A 17,918-nucleotide genomic window follows, 5' to 3' on the forward strand; every position below is an offset into this window, starting at 1 on the left:
TGTGGCGGTCCTCATGAGAGCCAGTTTCATCATAGCGCTTGATGGTTTTTGCGGCTGCACTTGAAGAAACTTTCAACGTTCTTGAAATGTTCCGTATTGACTGACCTTCATGTCTGAAAGTAATGATGGACTGTCGTTTCTCTTTGCTTATTTGAGCTTTTTCTTGCCACAATATGGACTTGGTCTTTTACCAAATAGGGCTATCTTCTGTTTACCTCCCCCCCAAGTGCTCAGCATATGTGGGAACTCCTTCAAGACTGTTGGAAAAGCATTCCAGGTGAAGCTGGTTGAGAGAATGCCAAGACTGTGCAAAGCTGTCATCAAGGCAAAGGGTGGCTATTTGAAGAATCACAAATATATTTTAATTTAACACTTTTTTTTTTGTTTACTACATGATTCCATATGTGTTATTTCATAGTTTTGATGTCTTCACTATTATTCTACAATGTAGAAAATAGTAAAAATAAACAAAAACCCTTGAATGTGTAGTTGTGTCCACACTTTTGACTGGTAGTGTGTGTGTGTGTGTGTGTGTGTGTGTGTGTGTGTGTGTGTGTGTATATGTATGTATGACTTAACCCTTTACACTCATGGGAATTGGCATGGATAGGGCTAAATTGAAATGTTTCTTATAGAATAAATATCAAAATGCATAACTATGGTAGCAATTGAAAGGGAACAGTTTGGCGGTTATGGGGAATTTATTAGACCAAAGGTGAGGACACAACAGTTCACCTGACACAAGACTGAATCCGCTGTGGATTTTATGTGCATTTTACATTTACTTTACTTTTCTCTGCATTTGTTGATAAAATACTCTGGATACATTCAATAACATAAGAATATACCTGGAATATTTGGGGTTGGTGCAACATAAGACAAAAAAGTTAAAGGTTTGAGTGAGAGGACCAACTGGTTTCTCCAAGTGGTCACACACCTCTCCAAAGTGTGCACAGTTCCTAAGTAATTTCAATGCACTTTTATGACTCAAAGAAGTCTTCAACTATAAGGTGCTTTTTTGAGCTCCTCCTAGCTGTGCCGTTGAGGAACTAGAGTAAGCACACTTTTAGTTGTTTTGTTTGGAACACAACCCTGCGTCACCGCCATCACACAATTACTGTTGCAATCCAAAAACGGTGAATAATAAATTGCAATCTGGGTCAGGTGGGCATAATTTGAAAGCTTGTTCTATTGCCAACATGACTAGCTTAGTTATAAAATACGATATTGCAGTGTTAGGCTTTCACAATGCAATTAAGAGAAACCGATCATAATTTTTGTGTGCATAGAAAGTCATGAGTGCATTCAGGTGCGTGTGCGGTGACAAATTTTCTTCACAATAGACAAACAGGCTCATTCTGGTAACTGTACATCAAACATGGTGAACATAAACGTTGACACTGTATATGACATGAGTTTTATGATATGGAAATGTGAAGTGCACATTTGGACTCACAGGTGTTTGGCTTGCTTGTATGACGTCAAAGTGGTATTTATTATAATCCTCAGTGTCTCATCTTTCAAAATGCATAGAATCTATCATTTACAGCATTTCCCTCACTCAGGCAACGAACCATTTTCAAAAGTTGCTCAATTAGCGGGAGGGATGGGGGAGGGGCGGCAACAACGTCTTGTCGCGTGAGGTGCTCAAGTTCAATACTGCTGGCAGTCAAAACCCATACAGTGCTGTGATGCACATAGCTAGAGCTCTGATGTCATGTATAGCATGTTACTGTACAGCCACTGCCTTCCAATTTAGGTGTTTATCAGTACACATATGCCATTATCAACCTGTATACAGGTACGAGTGTAAAGGGCTACACTCATATGTATGTACAGATGGAATTGAACTGTGAAAACTGGGCACACTGTAATGGAGCATATTTGAGAGAGCACTGATTTTGAAGGAGGGGGACATTGTTGATGATTACTTATTTTTGTATTCAGAAATGTACCAAATTACTCAGGTGATTTCATATTCTCTGATTCAACTAATCTGGTTTGTAACATAAGCTATTCTTTGACATGTATCTGCTTTTCGAAGGTTTTAGAGAACATTGTGTGGTAATTGTTTTAATTCCTTTTATTAATGCCCTTTAATACTTCCATTCATGAGGTCAGAACTTAATTTGTAGACCTGAAATCCAAGCATTTGGTTTTTCATGTTCTCTTCACGTAGTTTTTAAAGTGTTCAGAAATTGTGAGGAAATTGTTTTACTAGTATACAAATAGGTAAAAATGTTTATTTGTAGCAGATACAGTGCCTTCAGAAAGTATTCACACCCTTTGACTTTTTCCACATTTTGTTGTGTTACAGACTGATTTTTTAATTGATTTTTTTACAAATTAATTAAAAATGTAAAGCTGAAATGTCTTGAGTCAATAAGTATTAATTCCCTTTATGGCAAGTCTAAATAAGTTCAGAAGTAAACATTTGCTTTAGTCACATAAGTGCAATAGTTTGTAACATAATTTTTCTCATCTCTATACCCCACACATACAATTATCTGTAAGGTCCCTCAGTAGAGTAGTGAATTTCAAACACCGATTTAACCACAAAGACCAGGGAAGTTTTCCAATGCCTCGCAAAGAAGGGTACCTATTGGTAGATTGGTAAAAAATAATAAAAGCAGTCATTGAATATCCCATGGTGAAGTTATTAATTACACTTTGGATAGTGTATCAATACACCCAGTCACTACAAAGATACAGGAGTTCTTCCTAACTAAGTTGCCGGAGAGGAAGGTAACTGCTCAGGGATTTGGTGGCCAATGGTGACTTTCAAACAGTTACAGAATTTAATGGCAGTGTTAGAACTGAGGATGGATTCACAACATTGTAGTTACTTCACAGTACTAACCTAATTGACAGAGTGAAAAGAAGGAAGCCTGCACAGAATACAAATATTCCAAAACATGCATCCTGTTTGCAACAAGGCACTAAAGTAATACTGCAAAAGCATGTGGCAAAGCAATTCACTTTTTGTCCTGAATACAAAGTGTTATGTTTGGGGCAAATCCAATACAACACATTACTGAGTTCTACTCGCCATATTTTCAAGCATAGTGGTGGCTGCATCATGTTATGGGTATGCTTGTCATCGCTAAGGACTGGGGAGTTTTTCAGGATAAAAATAAAGAAACTGAATGGAGCTAAGCACAGGCATAAGCCTGGTTCAGTCTGCTTTCCATCAGACACTGGGAGATAAATTCACCTATCAGCAGGACAATTACCTAAAACACAAGGCCAAATCTAGTGGCCGAGTTACAGTTTTGATTTAAATCAGCTTGAAAATCTATGGCATGACCTAAAAAGGGTTGTCTAGCAATGATCAACAACCAATTTGGCAGAGCTTGAAGAATTTTGTAAAGAACAATGGGCAAATGTTGCACAATCCAGGTGTGGAAAGCTCTTGGAGATTTATCCAGAAAGATGCACATCTGTAATCGCTGCCAAAGGTGATTCTAACATGTTTGAGAAGTTGAAAACCTTTTTTTATTTTTTATGTTAGAATTGTTCTTCCACTTTGACGTTACAGACTATTTTGTGTAGATTGTTATCAAAAAATGACAATTAAATCAATTTTAATCACACTTTGTAACACAACAAATTGTGGAAAAAGTCGAGGGGTGTGAATAATTTCTGAAGGCACATCCAACATACATCCTGGTTTGTCTCACTTTTACCCGTTTTTATTTCTGGGGTGACATGGATGTTTTAGCTTCTTTTACTGCAACACAATGCCATTATGTCTAATCTCTTAATTGTCAGTGCTTGACTTTAGCATTACTCATCACATACTTATGTTGAGTTTAGCTCTCTTAACAGTTTTTTTGTTGGTTTGTTTCCACATCCATGTTCAGTATGAAAGAATAGCTCAACTGATAAATTAATGCATGAGTGATACTTTATGATAAATTGAGGATATTGAGAACTTTATGATAATATGAGTAAGATCTCACTTTATGGGTATTCGCTCTAGCGGATTCGCTAACGGAAGTACCAATCACAATGTCTATTGGTGGCGAATGAGGTGAGCACCTCTCCCCTTCATATGACGCCACTTGCCCGCCTCTGGTCATTCTCAAGCGTGCCTCTCTTGTGAGCAGAGAAAAGCGGTGAGATATCTCACTCGTATGATCGTAGAACCAGGGTTATGCAAGTAACTGTTTAATATAATAATAATAATATAATATGCCATTTAGCAGACGCTTTTATCCAAAGCGACTTACAGTCATGCGTGCATACATTTTTTTTTTTTGTGTATGGGTGGTCCCGGGGATCGAACCCACTACCTTGGCGTTAGAAGCGCCGTGCTCTACCAGCTGAGCTACAGAGGGCATCTCTTTACAAGAGATTTGTGATGCTGCATGTTGGGCCACCCCACATGAGGTTTTACCGGTGGCCCAACATGTAGCATCGCAAATCTCTTGTAAAGAGATTCCCTTAAACAGAGGTATGAGCCTTCAGGCCAAAGAGGTATGAGCCTTCAGGCTCTTGAGGGGCTGCAAATCCTTGCTATTATAAGCCAATATAATAGTGTCCACTATCCAATGGGGATAGCTGTTGACGAGAGTGGGGCCCTCCCTATATGCGCAAAGCGCGTACCGAACACAAACTGTGGAGACGCTCTACTTCCGTAGAAGTAAAGGGCGGCGGGTGGAAAGCCATAGAGCTTAAGGCTAGACGTGTAATTGTCGCTGACCTTGGGCATGAAAGTGGGGTTGGAGTAACATTGTTCCCTTGGATAACCCCGGGGCAAACTCACTCGTTTTGTGGATGCAAGGACAATCAGTAAAGCAGTTTTGAAGGATAGATTTCATCTCCACGCTTTCCAGCGGCTCAAAAGGCTGCTGAGAAATAGCCTCAAGCACAATAGACCAGTCACAAAACGGAGCTAAAGGCTTGGAGACAGGGTGTAAACGACACGCTCCCTTCATAAATCGACATAACAGAGGGTGTTTTCCTTACTGTGTTATTGTCGAAGCCTATATGACAGGACGAGATGGCAGCTAAATAGACCTTCTGGTCAAGCCTGTCGCATTCAGATTCATGCTCTAACGGGCCAGGCCCAGAGGACGATGGGCCAGGTGGAGGTCACGTGGGTCAGTAGATCCTTGCGTAACAGTAGCTGCCAGGGCTCGTCGTAAAGCAGGAGAGTGATCTCCGCTAATCAGAGCTTGCCTGGCCATCAAGGGGCTATCAAGATGAGGGATAAGCCTTCTTCCCTCACTCTGTTCAGAGTAGGGAGGATCAAGCATAAAGGAGGAAAAGCAACACTCTTGGCCAAGGGTGTGCTGGCGCGTCCACCCCAAGTGGTGCGTTTCCTGCTATTGCAAAGAAAAACGGACAGTGCGTGTCTTTGTGCGATGCCAAGAGATCTACAGTGGCTAAACAATATTTCTCAGATCTGCAACACCACTTGGGGAAGGAGTCTCCGATCCCCATAACGGGGATTCCCTCTGGACAACAAGTCTGCTCGCACATTCGGTACACCTGAGCCGTGAGTCGCGCATAATGAGAGATGTGCACTGCTTCACAGAATAATCTTTGCAGATAGTCTGTGTAAGCGCGGAGAGCGAGTGCCACCCTGGCGGTTGATGTATGCCACCACAGTTGTATTGTCTGTCCTGAGCAGGATGTGACAATTTCGAAGGAGGGGCAGAAAGTGTATCAGTGAATGAAACGCTGTCAGCAGTTCGACGTAATTTATATGAGTGTGGCGGAGCTGTGGTGACCACAGTCCGTTTATTGCTCTTCCCTCGTGAACTGCGCCCTACCCTGTGAGTGACGTGTCTGTTGTCACCATTTTCCTCGATGACTCTACCCCTAGGGGACGTGGGCACAGCTGATGGGCAGTTACTCAACGCTGGAAGTCTCATTGTCAGTAGTCCTAGTGGTACTACGGAGATGGTGGACACCATCAACCCCAGCACTCTGAGACACGTTCTGAGCGTGACCGAACTCCCCCTGTGAAACAGGGAACGGCACTGTCGGAACAACATGATTTGACCGTCCGATAGTGTAACCCGGTAAGAGAGAGAATTCAGCTTAGGTATTCTATTCTCTGTGTGGGCACCAAACAGCTCTTTTTCTGGTTGATCTTGAACCCTAGCTCGGTGAGGTGGCTTACAAAAGAAGCCGTGTCTCATACCGCTTGCTCCTGTGTAGGGGAGCAAAGCAGCAGGTAATCGTCTATGTAAGCGGATACTCTTAGTCCCCTGATTCTCACACTTGCTGAATGTTCGGGACAGTACGTGGTGATGGCTGAGAATATGTCTTCCTGCCTCGGCTGCTTGTGAAAGTGTTGAGGGGAGAGCTGTGGCATGGGGGGCTTCCCTGTGAGCGGATGCATAGAGGTGCACGACGGCTAGGGTTTTAGGAGTACAGATGTGCCTCTCCCACATAGTGATTTGGGGGGGGAGTCTGTGCTCCACCCTAGAGGTGACAGGCCAGAACACAGAGTGAACAGTTGGCTGCCCCTCTTTACTGCGGGGGATGTACCCCTAGGTCGGACGCACCTTCTTCCCTCCAGGGGAGGACCGCTTCCTCCACTGTCGGCCTCTGGGAGAGCCGAACTGTGGGTTTGCAGCCTGCTGCATAACTGGGCGTTTCGCGTTGCGGAAAACCCTTGGGCCAGCTTGTTGCCCTCTCCCTACCACGATGCCTTGGTTCATGAGGTGGTTGGTCCACGACGACTCAACCCTCCATGTCCTGAATACCAATGTTATTAAAGTAATTGGTCTGTACTTCCGCCACGCAAGCTGGGACTGCTGGGAAGAGTTGTTTACCCGAAGAAGTCCCTTTCAGAACTACCACCACCTACGGGTTCGGGCCAGCCAATGTTTAGTCTGGCTGCTGCCGGTTTGCAGACATCGATAAGCCCGTATCTTTTGTCAGGTATCAAAGCTCCGCTGAGGGTGGAAGAGGGCCTTTTGGATTCCTCTCACTCTTCATCCTCTGGGATGAGGTGTGCCATGACCTCGCCATCGTTGATGACGAGGTCACTTTCCCCTTCTCCTTCTTCCCTTGTTCTGAAGTCATCAAACAGTGGTACAAGGTCCTCGGGATAACCATCCTCTATCTCGGCCCAAGTGTCTTGAGATGGTGGGGTAGCCTTCGCTTAAGGGCGGGCCTGGTGAAAGGCTTGTAGTGTAATCAGTACTTGGGGTTAGCGAGTGCAGCTGCTGCGTGCTCTGCCCCCAGGCAGACAATAAACGAGTCGTGTATGTCTTTGCCTGATAGGGTCGCCCCAGACAAGCACGGGTGTACCTGTAGTCTGGCAGGAGCAGGAGTCCTGCTTGGTTCCCCCTGTTCCTTAACATGGGCAGTAGACTCCATGGCTTCAAGAAAACGTTTTCCTCAGGCAAAATACAAGCTAGCTAGCATCATCCACGCGGCCGATAGCCTAGCTAGTTAGTACAATGCTATCTCTTATTTTAAGCTAAACGAGAGGGAAGCTAGCAATTCAACATTTCCAGGTAGTAAAGCTAGTTAAGTATAGCAAGCGTTGCGGCGAGTTACCCAGATTAGGTAAGCCTTTCGATGATAACTGGCCCTTTGTGGGGTTAGCTAGCTTTCCATCTAGCTAGCCAAGTTAGCTGTAGCCTCGCGGCGTGGGCTAACCAAGTCTAGATAGCTAGCCTGTGACGCAAGCTACCACCAGAGACTGAGGAGTAGAAAATAAATTATACTCTAAGCAAAACTTTACTTTCAGTCAGTACTCAACACTTTCGACAGGATTTGGGGTCCTACGTTCAGCAGCGTCAACCTTGCAGTTCACCAGTGAACAGTTCAGTAGGAAGACTGAAATCTAGTCGTGCTGAGGAGAGCTTCAGGAGTTATAGAGAACTCTTCACAAGGAAGAGAGGCGAGAATGACCAGAGGCGGGGCGAGTGTCGTCTTATGAAGAGGAGAGGGGCTCACCTCATTCGTGAGATACTGTATGAAATGACATATTTCAAATCGAACAACTAACCTAAATAACCTACACAACCTTATTTTTTGTCTTTACACTTGCCACTGTCAGTTTTTGATATATTGAATGGCGGGGGGGGATGATGACTGAATTTAATTTGCATTGTATTCTGTTAGTTTTTCTCCAGTGGGTCTGTGATGTGAAAATGCAGGTCCTTCCTTTTATATGCATTGGATGTTTCGTTGATGTCTGATTCGAGCCGTATATGGCGTTCGTGAAAGTTTTTAGAGGAACAAGTTGGACGTTTTAATGAGTAATGTCATTTTTGCGCATTTAGTACTATTTAGCGGGCAGAAAAATATGTTCCCTTGATCAAAGCTGTACTAGTTAAATTGTAATTGTAGTTGAAAATGAATAGGCCTACAAAATATGTTATCATATGGCTTCATGAAAGACTGGTAAAACAGCCTGCACAAAATAAGACTAGACCACAGTTTAAACAGCCACCACCAGTCTGCAATGACACACTGCGTCATTGCAGACCTCATTTCATTCAAGTTTGTATTTCTGTTCATATGCTAATTGACACCTGTGATTTCCAACGTCCAATATATTTGTTTTGTAATAGTAGAGGGAGTTCTGTCAACACTTTCTCTGAAGCATCTGTACAATCAGTTTCATTTGACAAATTACGCTTGACACAACATTGTTCTCTCTCCAATACCTCTTCATTCAACAAACAAATAGTAATTCTCTTATTTGTATGGAATTCTCCTTTCGTAGGAAAAAAATAACATTATTTAGTTTTCAGTTTTAATATCCCAGTCAGAATAGTTGCCGGGTCTTTTTACCTGAGAATAAAAGTAAAATGTTTTTAAGCTAAGTGCCTGAAATGTTGTGCGCCAGGTTGACACAATATTGTACTGTATTCACCTCCTTGTTGTTCTATCTTCTCAAATAAATGTAAATACTTTGGAAAATAACCAATGTCTTGTGTTTTGCAAAAATTGACTTGGATCTTTGGGCACATGAACACCGATTTAATAGATTCATCTATTTGATTCATGAACATATTCAGAAGAATAAGATTTGACTAACTTAAATGTTACAAATAGCTGTGAGTCATTGGCAGGTTTAAGAAAAACAAAGTTGGATATTTTGCGGGTGTGGATGGACTTGAAATATAATGGTAGATATGATTGATTTGAAGCGATACATAATTACTTACAAGTCTCCTATGACAACAAAAGCAAAAACATTCCATTGTTGTAGTTGTATTAATCTGTCATTTTCAGTTTTATTATTCTTAAATCAAAGGGTATATTTCATTAGTTGAAATTACTGTTAATCTTACAGAATGTGGCTTGAAGAATTAAAACCCCTTGAGAATGCATTACTAATTCATTTTAGACAATTCGAAGACTGTGACAAACAATGTTCTGTAAATGGCATAGATGGCATGTTCAAGTATATCAGGTGTGCCATGATTTGTATTGGGTCCATCCACATTGAAGTGCTGCGAGTGAGGACTTATTCATAGCCACATGAGGGCAGTATATAATTGAATTTGGATGTTTGCCAGTTTTCCTCCTTGACTTTTCCTTCTATGTATATTAGAAATGACTGCTATGTCAGTATTCATTCTCCCTGCAAGCAGATAATCATTCCATAATATGACAGCATTTTTAGCTGGCAGTTAGGAAGAAAAAAAGCAACTAATACAAATGCACTATCTGAAAAATCAGCATATGCAAATAGTACTTTACTTGGGTGTCTAAGAAAATATATTTTATAGATCCTAGACCTACATCCCAATAATCTGTCCTTTCTCCCGAAGTGTGCACTTGTTCTCTTCCCTTTATATATTTAAAAGTAAAGGACTGGTGTAAGAAATATGGTAGAAACTCTGTCCAGTCCATGCTTACACCAATCCAATGCTTTTAAATATAAAAAGACAGGTTGGGTGGCAATGTAGATGCCTTCTGTTTTTATTGGACTGGGACAGGTCAGGGCTGTATTCATTAGTGTACAAAACGGTTTGTAACAGAAAAAGAAAGCAAGCCTTTATTATGGGCAAGTTCTGGTAGTTCCTCCTCATTTCTGCCGGTATGCTTCTCTTTTGTTCCTAGTGAATAATTTCAAGCAGCCACCTATCAAATAAAGGTATTCAACCTCTAGAATCATTAAGATCTACCCACAACCGTTCATTCCTTCAGAGCTCGCTGACAATCTCCCCTTGTCGATGGGGAATTGACATAGATGCCTGATTTACTGGTGCTTTGATTGGTTGGCACTTGGCAGAGCGACTGACTGATTGGTCAATTTATTGATTGTATCCAGTGCCATTCAATGCCACAGTGAGAGCTAGAGACAGGTCTGCAGGCTTGTGCTGGATTCTATATAGGTCAGGCTCGTATCAGGGATGTCTGCGCAATGCTTCTGACTTCCTGCTACCAGAAGTAGTTCAGGCCGCTGTGTGGCCCGGGAGTGGGGGGGAGAAGGGGGAGGAGGGACCCTTATCCAATGACAAATGAAGCGTTAACATCCAAAGACAAGGAAAGGAGCGGAAAGGCAAAGATAAGGGAGCGAGAGTACCTGATTAAACCGTAATTCTTTTGTCCTTTGAATAAAACACAGTCGGCATGGTTTAAGCAGCATTTTTTCTCTTTATAAAATGTGTTAAGATAGATGGTGATTACAAAAAAGGATTTCTTAGCTCTTTGATCATAAGGCCTTGTTAGTTTACCTGTGTGGTTAGCTACAATCCTTGCTAAGGCACATGCTGTATAATAGAATGCACATGACACAACTCAACACCATATTCAATGTCCTTATTTTAATACTTTTGTGATCATGTGGTTTGTAAAATGTCAAGGTACATTTTTTGAAGATGAACTCTCATCCCTGTCCGAGAGCGCACAGATTCTTCTGCTTTCGCATATCACATTTTAGACATTGGTGGCACTGTTATTTGTATGCCTACACGTTTTAGTGTTGCAGCCAAGCTATCAGAATGAAGGAATTTGATAGTTTACATTCAATTTTCTTTGTTTGCTTTCATGGAAATGCTTCTTTCAGCCTGTGTAAGACTTTCTTATTTACCTTTCACAGAATAAGACCAGGGACGCTTGATATATCAGAAATAGACCACAGAAACACCAACATGTCACATTTGTGTTTGCATATAGACATGCAAACAACCACAACCCATAAGTTGTTTATTCGGTGTAGGGTGAAAATGCCCCATAGCAGTGATCTTGGGTATATTTAGCATTTCCCCTACTAATGGTTAAGGTTAGGATTAGGGGAGGGGAAGCTGATCCTAGATCTGTACCTAGGGGAAACTTCACCCCAGAGCTGTTTATTCTTGGGTGCCAAGGCAGTGCTATACAGTTCTTCTGGAGGCTATTGCTGCTGGTGATGCTCAAGAAATTACCACTTTTTAATCTCATCTCCTCCGGTGCAGTGTTGCATTCATTATTATTCCCATCAGTCCACTTCCTATTTCAGATTTTTTTTAGGGGGTAGATCAGCCTTAATATTGCAGATTGTGGCTTCTATCAATGTAATTGTCTGCATCATTTCCAATCCCCCATATTTTTTTGTGTAAATATGTTTATTTTAATATATATTTTTTAAACATATTTTCCTTCTTTATTATTTTCCCCTAACCATACCACCCTTCCCCTAATTGGAGTAAACTAATCGACAACAATACTTAGGCTTCCACTTCCAGTTTATACATACTACATACATTTCACGTACAGTATATTTTACATGAGTTATCTTTTGTTTGTTTTTAGCCCCAGCCTTCAGCTACCCTCAACCACGCCCATCTATCTCTGAAGACCATCCAGTTTTGATTTCTAGCTGCCATATATTTTTCCGCTGTGATGTTTTCCAAAAGCTCTGAACCTTTCTATTCTCATATTTTCTACAGATTGTAAATGAAAGATAAACACCTTTGCTAAGAATATTATTATATTACTGATCGATTGACTATGACTTATCAAATCACCCAGCAGTGCTATTTGCAGAGTTGGCTCCAAGTAAATGTTGAATTCTTTCAGCCTTTCCTGAACCTGGGGCCAAAAACAAGCTGCATAAGGGCACTACCACAACAAGTGATCTAATGATTCGGTCTTCGCAGATAAATCTGCAGAGCTGGGATGGTTGTATCCCCCATATACAGTGGGGGAAAAAGTATTTAGTCAGCCACCAATTGTGCAAGTTCTCCCACTTAAAAAGATGAGAGAGGCCTGTAATTTTCATCATAGGTACACGTCAACTATGACAGACAAAATGAGGGAAAAAAATCCAGAAAATCACATTGTAGGATATTTAATGAATTTATTTGCAAATTATGGTGGAAAATAAGTATTTGGTCAATAACAAAAGTTTCTCAATACTTTGTTATATACCCTTTGTTGGCAATGACACAGGTCAAACGTTTTCTGTAAGTCTTCACAAGGTTTTCACACACTGTTGCTGGTATTTTGGCCCATTCCTCCATGCAGATCTCCTCTAGAGCAGTGATGTTTTGGGGCTGTCGCTGGGCAACACGGACTTTCAACTCCCTCCAAAGATTTTCTATGGGGTTGAGATCTGGAGACTGGCTAGGCCACAACAGGACCTTGAAATGCTTCTTACGAAGCCACTCCTTCGTTGCCCGGGCGGTGTGTTTGGGATCATTGTCATGCTGAAAGACCCAGCCACGTTTCATCTTCAATGCCCTTGCTGATGGAAGGAGGTTTTCACTCAAAATCTCACGATACATGGCCCCATTTATTCTTTCCTTTACACGGATCAGTCGTCCTGGTCCCTTTGCAGAAAAACAGCCCCAAAGCATGATGTTTCCACCCCCATGCTTCACAGTAGGTATGGTGTTCTTTGGATGCAACTCAGCATTCTTTGTCCTCCAAACACGACGAGTTTAGTTTTTACCACAAAGTTCTATTTTGGTTTCATCTGACCATATGACATTCTCCCAATCCTCTTCTGGATCATCCAAATGCACTCTAGCAAACTTCAGACGCGTCTGGACATGTACTGGCTTAAGCAGGGGGACACGTCTGGCACTGCAGGATTTGAGTCCCTGGCGGCGTAGTGTGTTACTGATGGTAGGCTTTGTTACTTTGGTCCCAGCTCTCTGCAGGTCATTCACTAGGTCCCCCCGTGTGGTTCTGCGATTTTTGCTCACCGTTCTTGTGATCATTTTGACCCCACAGGGTGAGATCTTGCGTGGAGCCCCAGATCGAGGGAGATTATCAGTGGTCTTGTATGTCTTCCATTTCCTAATAATTGCTCCCACAGTTGATTTCTTCAAACCAAGCTGCTTACCTATTGCAGATTCAGTCTTCCCAGCCTGGTGCAGGTCTACAATTTTGTTTCTGGTGTCCTTTGACAGCTCTTTGGTCTTGGCCATAGTGGAGTTTGGAGTGTGACTGTTTGAGGTTGTGGACAGGTGTCTTTTATACTGATAACAAGTTCAAACAAGTGCCATTAATACAGGTAACGAGTGGAGGACAGAGGAGCCTCTTAAAGAATAAGTTACAGGTCTGTGAGAGCCAGAAATCTTGCTTGTTTGTAGGTGACCAAATAATTATTTTCCACCATAATTTGCAAATAAATTCATAAAAAATCCTACAATGTGATTTTCTGGATTTTTTTTTCTCAATTTGTCTGTCATAGTTGATGTGTACCTATGATGAAAATTTCAGGCCTCTCTCATATTTTTAAGTGGGAGAACTTGCACAATTGGTGGCTGACTAAATACTTTTTTCCCCCTCCGTATATAACATTCTATTGGTTGCAAGAATTTTGTATAATAATTTAAATGGAACAATGTTAAGTTTTGAATCCGGCGTTGTTTTGTGTATCAGTTCATAAACCATGTGCCGTGGAATCGGTACATCAAAATTCTCCCCCCAACTATTTTGCAACTTGTATGGTGCAGCTGTACATTTTTTGGTCCTTAAATGAAACTTTTATTTATCACAATTTTCTTTAGCCAATTTTGGTATTTAATGCAGGGATGACAGACAAGTTCCTTACCTTCTCCCCTTTCCACCATTTTTGCGGTAATGCTGCAATCAGTTGGTTGTAATTTTGAATAGTGCAGACATTTCCATCTATTTTTGTTAACTGCATGTGTGACAACTCCACCAGTCCTATTTATGATATAATTTACAAAGATTATACTGTTTTTAAAATGTTTTCCCAAATTATATATACATTTTTTCAATTAGTATTTGAGTTTAACCATAATATTTGTTCTGTCTTTTCTGGTGGATTAAACTGAAATTGCAACCAGCCTTCTATTGCTTATTTTAAAAATAGCGATATTTTGGAGATTTCATTTTAAAATAACCGAAAGTGAGAGGTAAGTGAGAGGTTGTAATCTGAATGAAGGGAAAAAGGCCATTCTTGAACACGGGGTGAGCCATTCTTACTAATCTGCTAGAGAACCAGTTTGGATTTAAGTATAGATTTTGTATGACTGAAGCCTTTAGTGAGAGGTCCAATGCTTTAATATTTAATAATTTCAGGCCGGTTTGATTTTGTCTGGATCGCTTTATTGGTTCCAAATAAAGTGGTAGATTTTTTGCTCATATAATTTTAAAAACAAGTCGTTAGGTGTAGGCAGGGCCATAAGTAAATAGGTAAACTGGGATATGACTAAAGAATTAATCAGGGTGATTTCTCCACAAATAGACAGGTGTTGTCCTTTCCATGGTGGCAAAATCGTATTTAATATGGCTAACTTTCTATTAAAATTTGTTTCAATTTCTTTGTTTCGGAATATGAATACAGAGTATGTCCACTTCACCGTCGGAATATTTTATTGGTGAATTACACGGTACTGTAAAAGTTGTATTTTTTAGAGATCCAATACGTAATATGGTGCACTTATCATCATTCGGTTTTATTCCAGAGAGATTAGAAAAATTATCTAGATCCGCTATGATGCTGTGCAGGGATCCAAATTGCGGATATAAAAGAAAACATGAATCGTCAGCGTACAATTACACTTTTTTATTTTCAAGCCCTGGATTTCTAGCCCTTTGATATTATTGTTGGATCTGATTTTTATAGCTAACATTTCAATGGCCATAATAAATAAATAAGCCGATAAAGGACAGCCTTGTTTTACTCTTGACAATTTAATACTTTCTGAGAAGTAGCCATTATTTACTATTTTACAACTGGGGTTACTATACATAATTTTAACCCATTGTATAAGCGATATCTCCAACATTAATATAGTCCAGGCATTTATATATAAATTCCAGTCGTCCTTTCAAAGGCCTTTTCAAATTCAGCTATGAATACCAGGCCTGGTATCCCAGATTTTTCATGGTACTTGTCTTATATTATCTCCAATGTAAAAAAAAACAACTGTCCGATTAGGATGAATAATATCCGACAATACCTTTTTAATTCTATACGCTATGCATTTTGCTAAGATTTTGGCATCACAACACTGAAGTGTAAGGGGTCTCCAGTTTTTTAGGTGGACTGGATCTTTATATTTACAATCTGGGTCCTGTTTCAATAATAGTGAAATCAGACCTTCTTGCTGACTATCTGATAGTCTACCATTTTATATAGGAGTGGTTAAAATGTGTTAATAACGTACCTTTGAGTACTTGAAATACCTCAACTGGTATGCCATCCAGCCCTACAGCAGAGTTGGCTCTTAGTTTAAATGTGATTGCTACATACATTTTTTGACTTTTAAATTGTTTTGTATGTTTTTTTTCTTCTGTGTCTTAAGTGTAGTTCTGGTGTGTGTGTGAGTCCATGTATGTTCGGCTGTATTCGTAGCTTATTTGTGTGTGCATGTCTCCATGATTTAATGAACATCTTAAACAGGCTCTTGGCCTCTCACCAAGGTCATGACATCATTACAAATGGCATTTCTAAAGATGGCTAAGGGCTGTGAAATTGACCATTTTGAGATGGAGGATCAGTAGACATGTCGACTAAGCTACAGTAAATCGGAACTATGAATGTTATGATTTCAGAAGAAATAACGTTTGTGTGGTCCTCGTTTTCATCTCTAGGTTGGGCTCAGTTCCATTCCCATACCTCCATACATCCACCCCTCAGATCCTTGCATCCAGTTCTGTTCTTCCTCCACCTCATCCATCCCTCCTGCTCTCGCTCTCTATACAGTCGTTAGTGAAAGTCTACAAACCCTTGCAGTCTTCACATCTAATAAGGGATTACATTTTGTTTTTTTCCTATCAAGCTACACAACCTACTCCACATTTTCAAAGTGAAAGAAAAGTTTGTACAAAATGAGGATGTAAGGATTGCGAATGTCTTCACACCCCTTTGGCACCACATGGCTGCCAAAGGAAGCACCTTTATTTAACTAGGCAAGTCAGTTAAGAACAAATTCTTATTTACAATGATGGCCTACCCCGGCCAAACCCAGATGACGCTAGACCAATTGTGCGCCGCCCTATGGGACTCCCAATCACGGCCGGATTGTGATACAGCCTGGAATCGAACCAGGGTCTGTAGTGACGCCTCTAGCACTGAGATGCAGTGCCTTAAACCGCTGCGCCACTCGGGAGCCCAACATACTTTTTTACTACCTTAAAATTGTGTCGCTTGGTTCTGACCTATAGCTCTATTTGGCATTGATAACCAAATATAATCTCAGCGAAGTAATAACCTGCTGTAGCCAACTAGCTAGCCATGTGCTTTTTTCTCTGTGACCAAAACATGATGCCGTTCTATTTTTAGCTGATATGGGAATGAATACACAAGCAGCATATCAAACTGGGATAATATTTTAGGTTACACCGGCAAGTATAAGAATAAGTCGACTAAGCTACAGAGGGGGGGGGAGGGGGGGGAGGGGGGGGGACCCTTATCCAATGACTAATGAAGCGTTAACATCCAAAGACAAGGAAAGGAGCGGAAAGGCAAAGAGAAGGCATTTTTTCTATTTTTAACATGAATTAAGATAGATGGTGATTACAAAAATATTGCGTCTGCGTAGAGGTTGTAGTAAGCTTTAGGGCAACATACACTGACATTTTCCATACTCACAAAACCTTATTTCTTTACAATGTTGTGCACAAATTTGTTTACATCCCTGTTAGTGAGCATTTCTCCTTTGCCAAGATAATACATCCACCTGACAGGTGTGGCATATCAAGAAGCTGATTAAACAGCATTACCATTACACAGGTGCACCATGTGCTGGCGACAATAAAAGGCCACTTTAAAATGTGCAGTTTTGTCACACAACACAATGCCACAGATGTCTCAAGTTTTGAGGGAGCGTGTAATTGGCATGCTGACTGCAGGAATGTCCACCTGAGCTGTTGCCAGATATTGAATGTTCATTTCTCTACCATAAGTCGCCTCTAATTTCGTTTTAGAGAATTTGGCAGTACGTCCAACAGACCTCACAAACGCAGTCCATGTGTAACCACACCAGCCTAGGACCTCCACATCATAATGTTTGATGTTTATAAAAAAATTTAAACATGTCACATATACGGTTTTTCGTCGCAAGGGCTCAGTTGTGGTCAGTAGTTGTGATGTTGTGGTCAGTGGTTTTGGTCAGTAGTTGTGGTTCATTAGTTGTGTGGTTCTGGTCAGTAGTTTTGGTAAGTAGATGTGTGGTTCAGTAGTTGTGGTCAGTAGTTGTGTGGTTGTGGTCAGTAGTTTTGTGGTCAGTAGTTTGGGTGAATAGGTGTGTGGTTCAGTAGTTGTGGTTATGGTTCAGTAGTTTTGGTCAGTAGTTGTATGGTTGTGGTCAGTAGTTGTGATCAGTGTCTAAACTACAGGTGTTGCGTGTGAAAACTGAAAGAAGTGCGAAGCTGCTCAAGGATGAGACATGAGTGAGCTGTTAACTAGCTACATTTTGTCACTCTAAACTCAGACAAACAGCTGTAACTTTTGCTTGGTAGGAGATAATTCTGTTCGGAGTCCAGATTTGAATAGCAGAGAAGTAATGGAACATTTCATACGCTCT

This window comes from Coregonus lavaretus (assembly GCF_964263955.1).
Source record: "Coregonus lavaretus genome assembly, chromosome: 1".
Taxonomy (NCBI): domain Eukaryota; kingdom Metazoa; phylum Chordata; class Actinopteri; order Salmoniformes; family Salmonidae; genus Coregonus; species Coregonus lavaretus.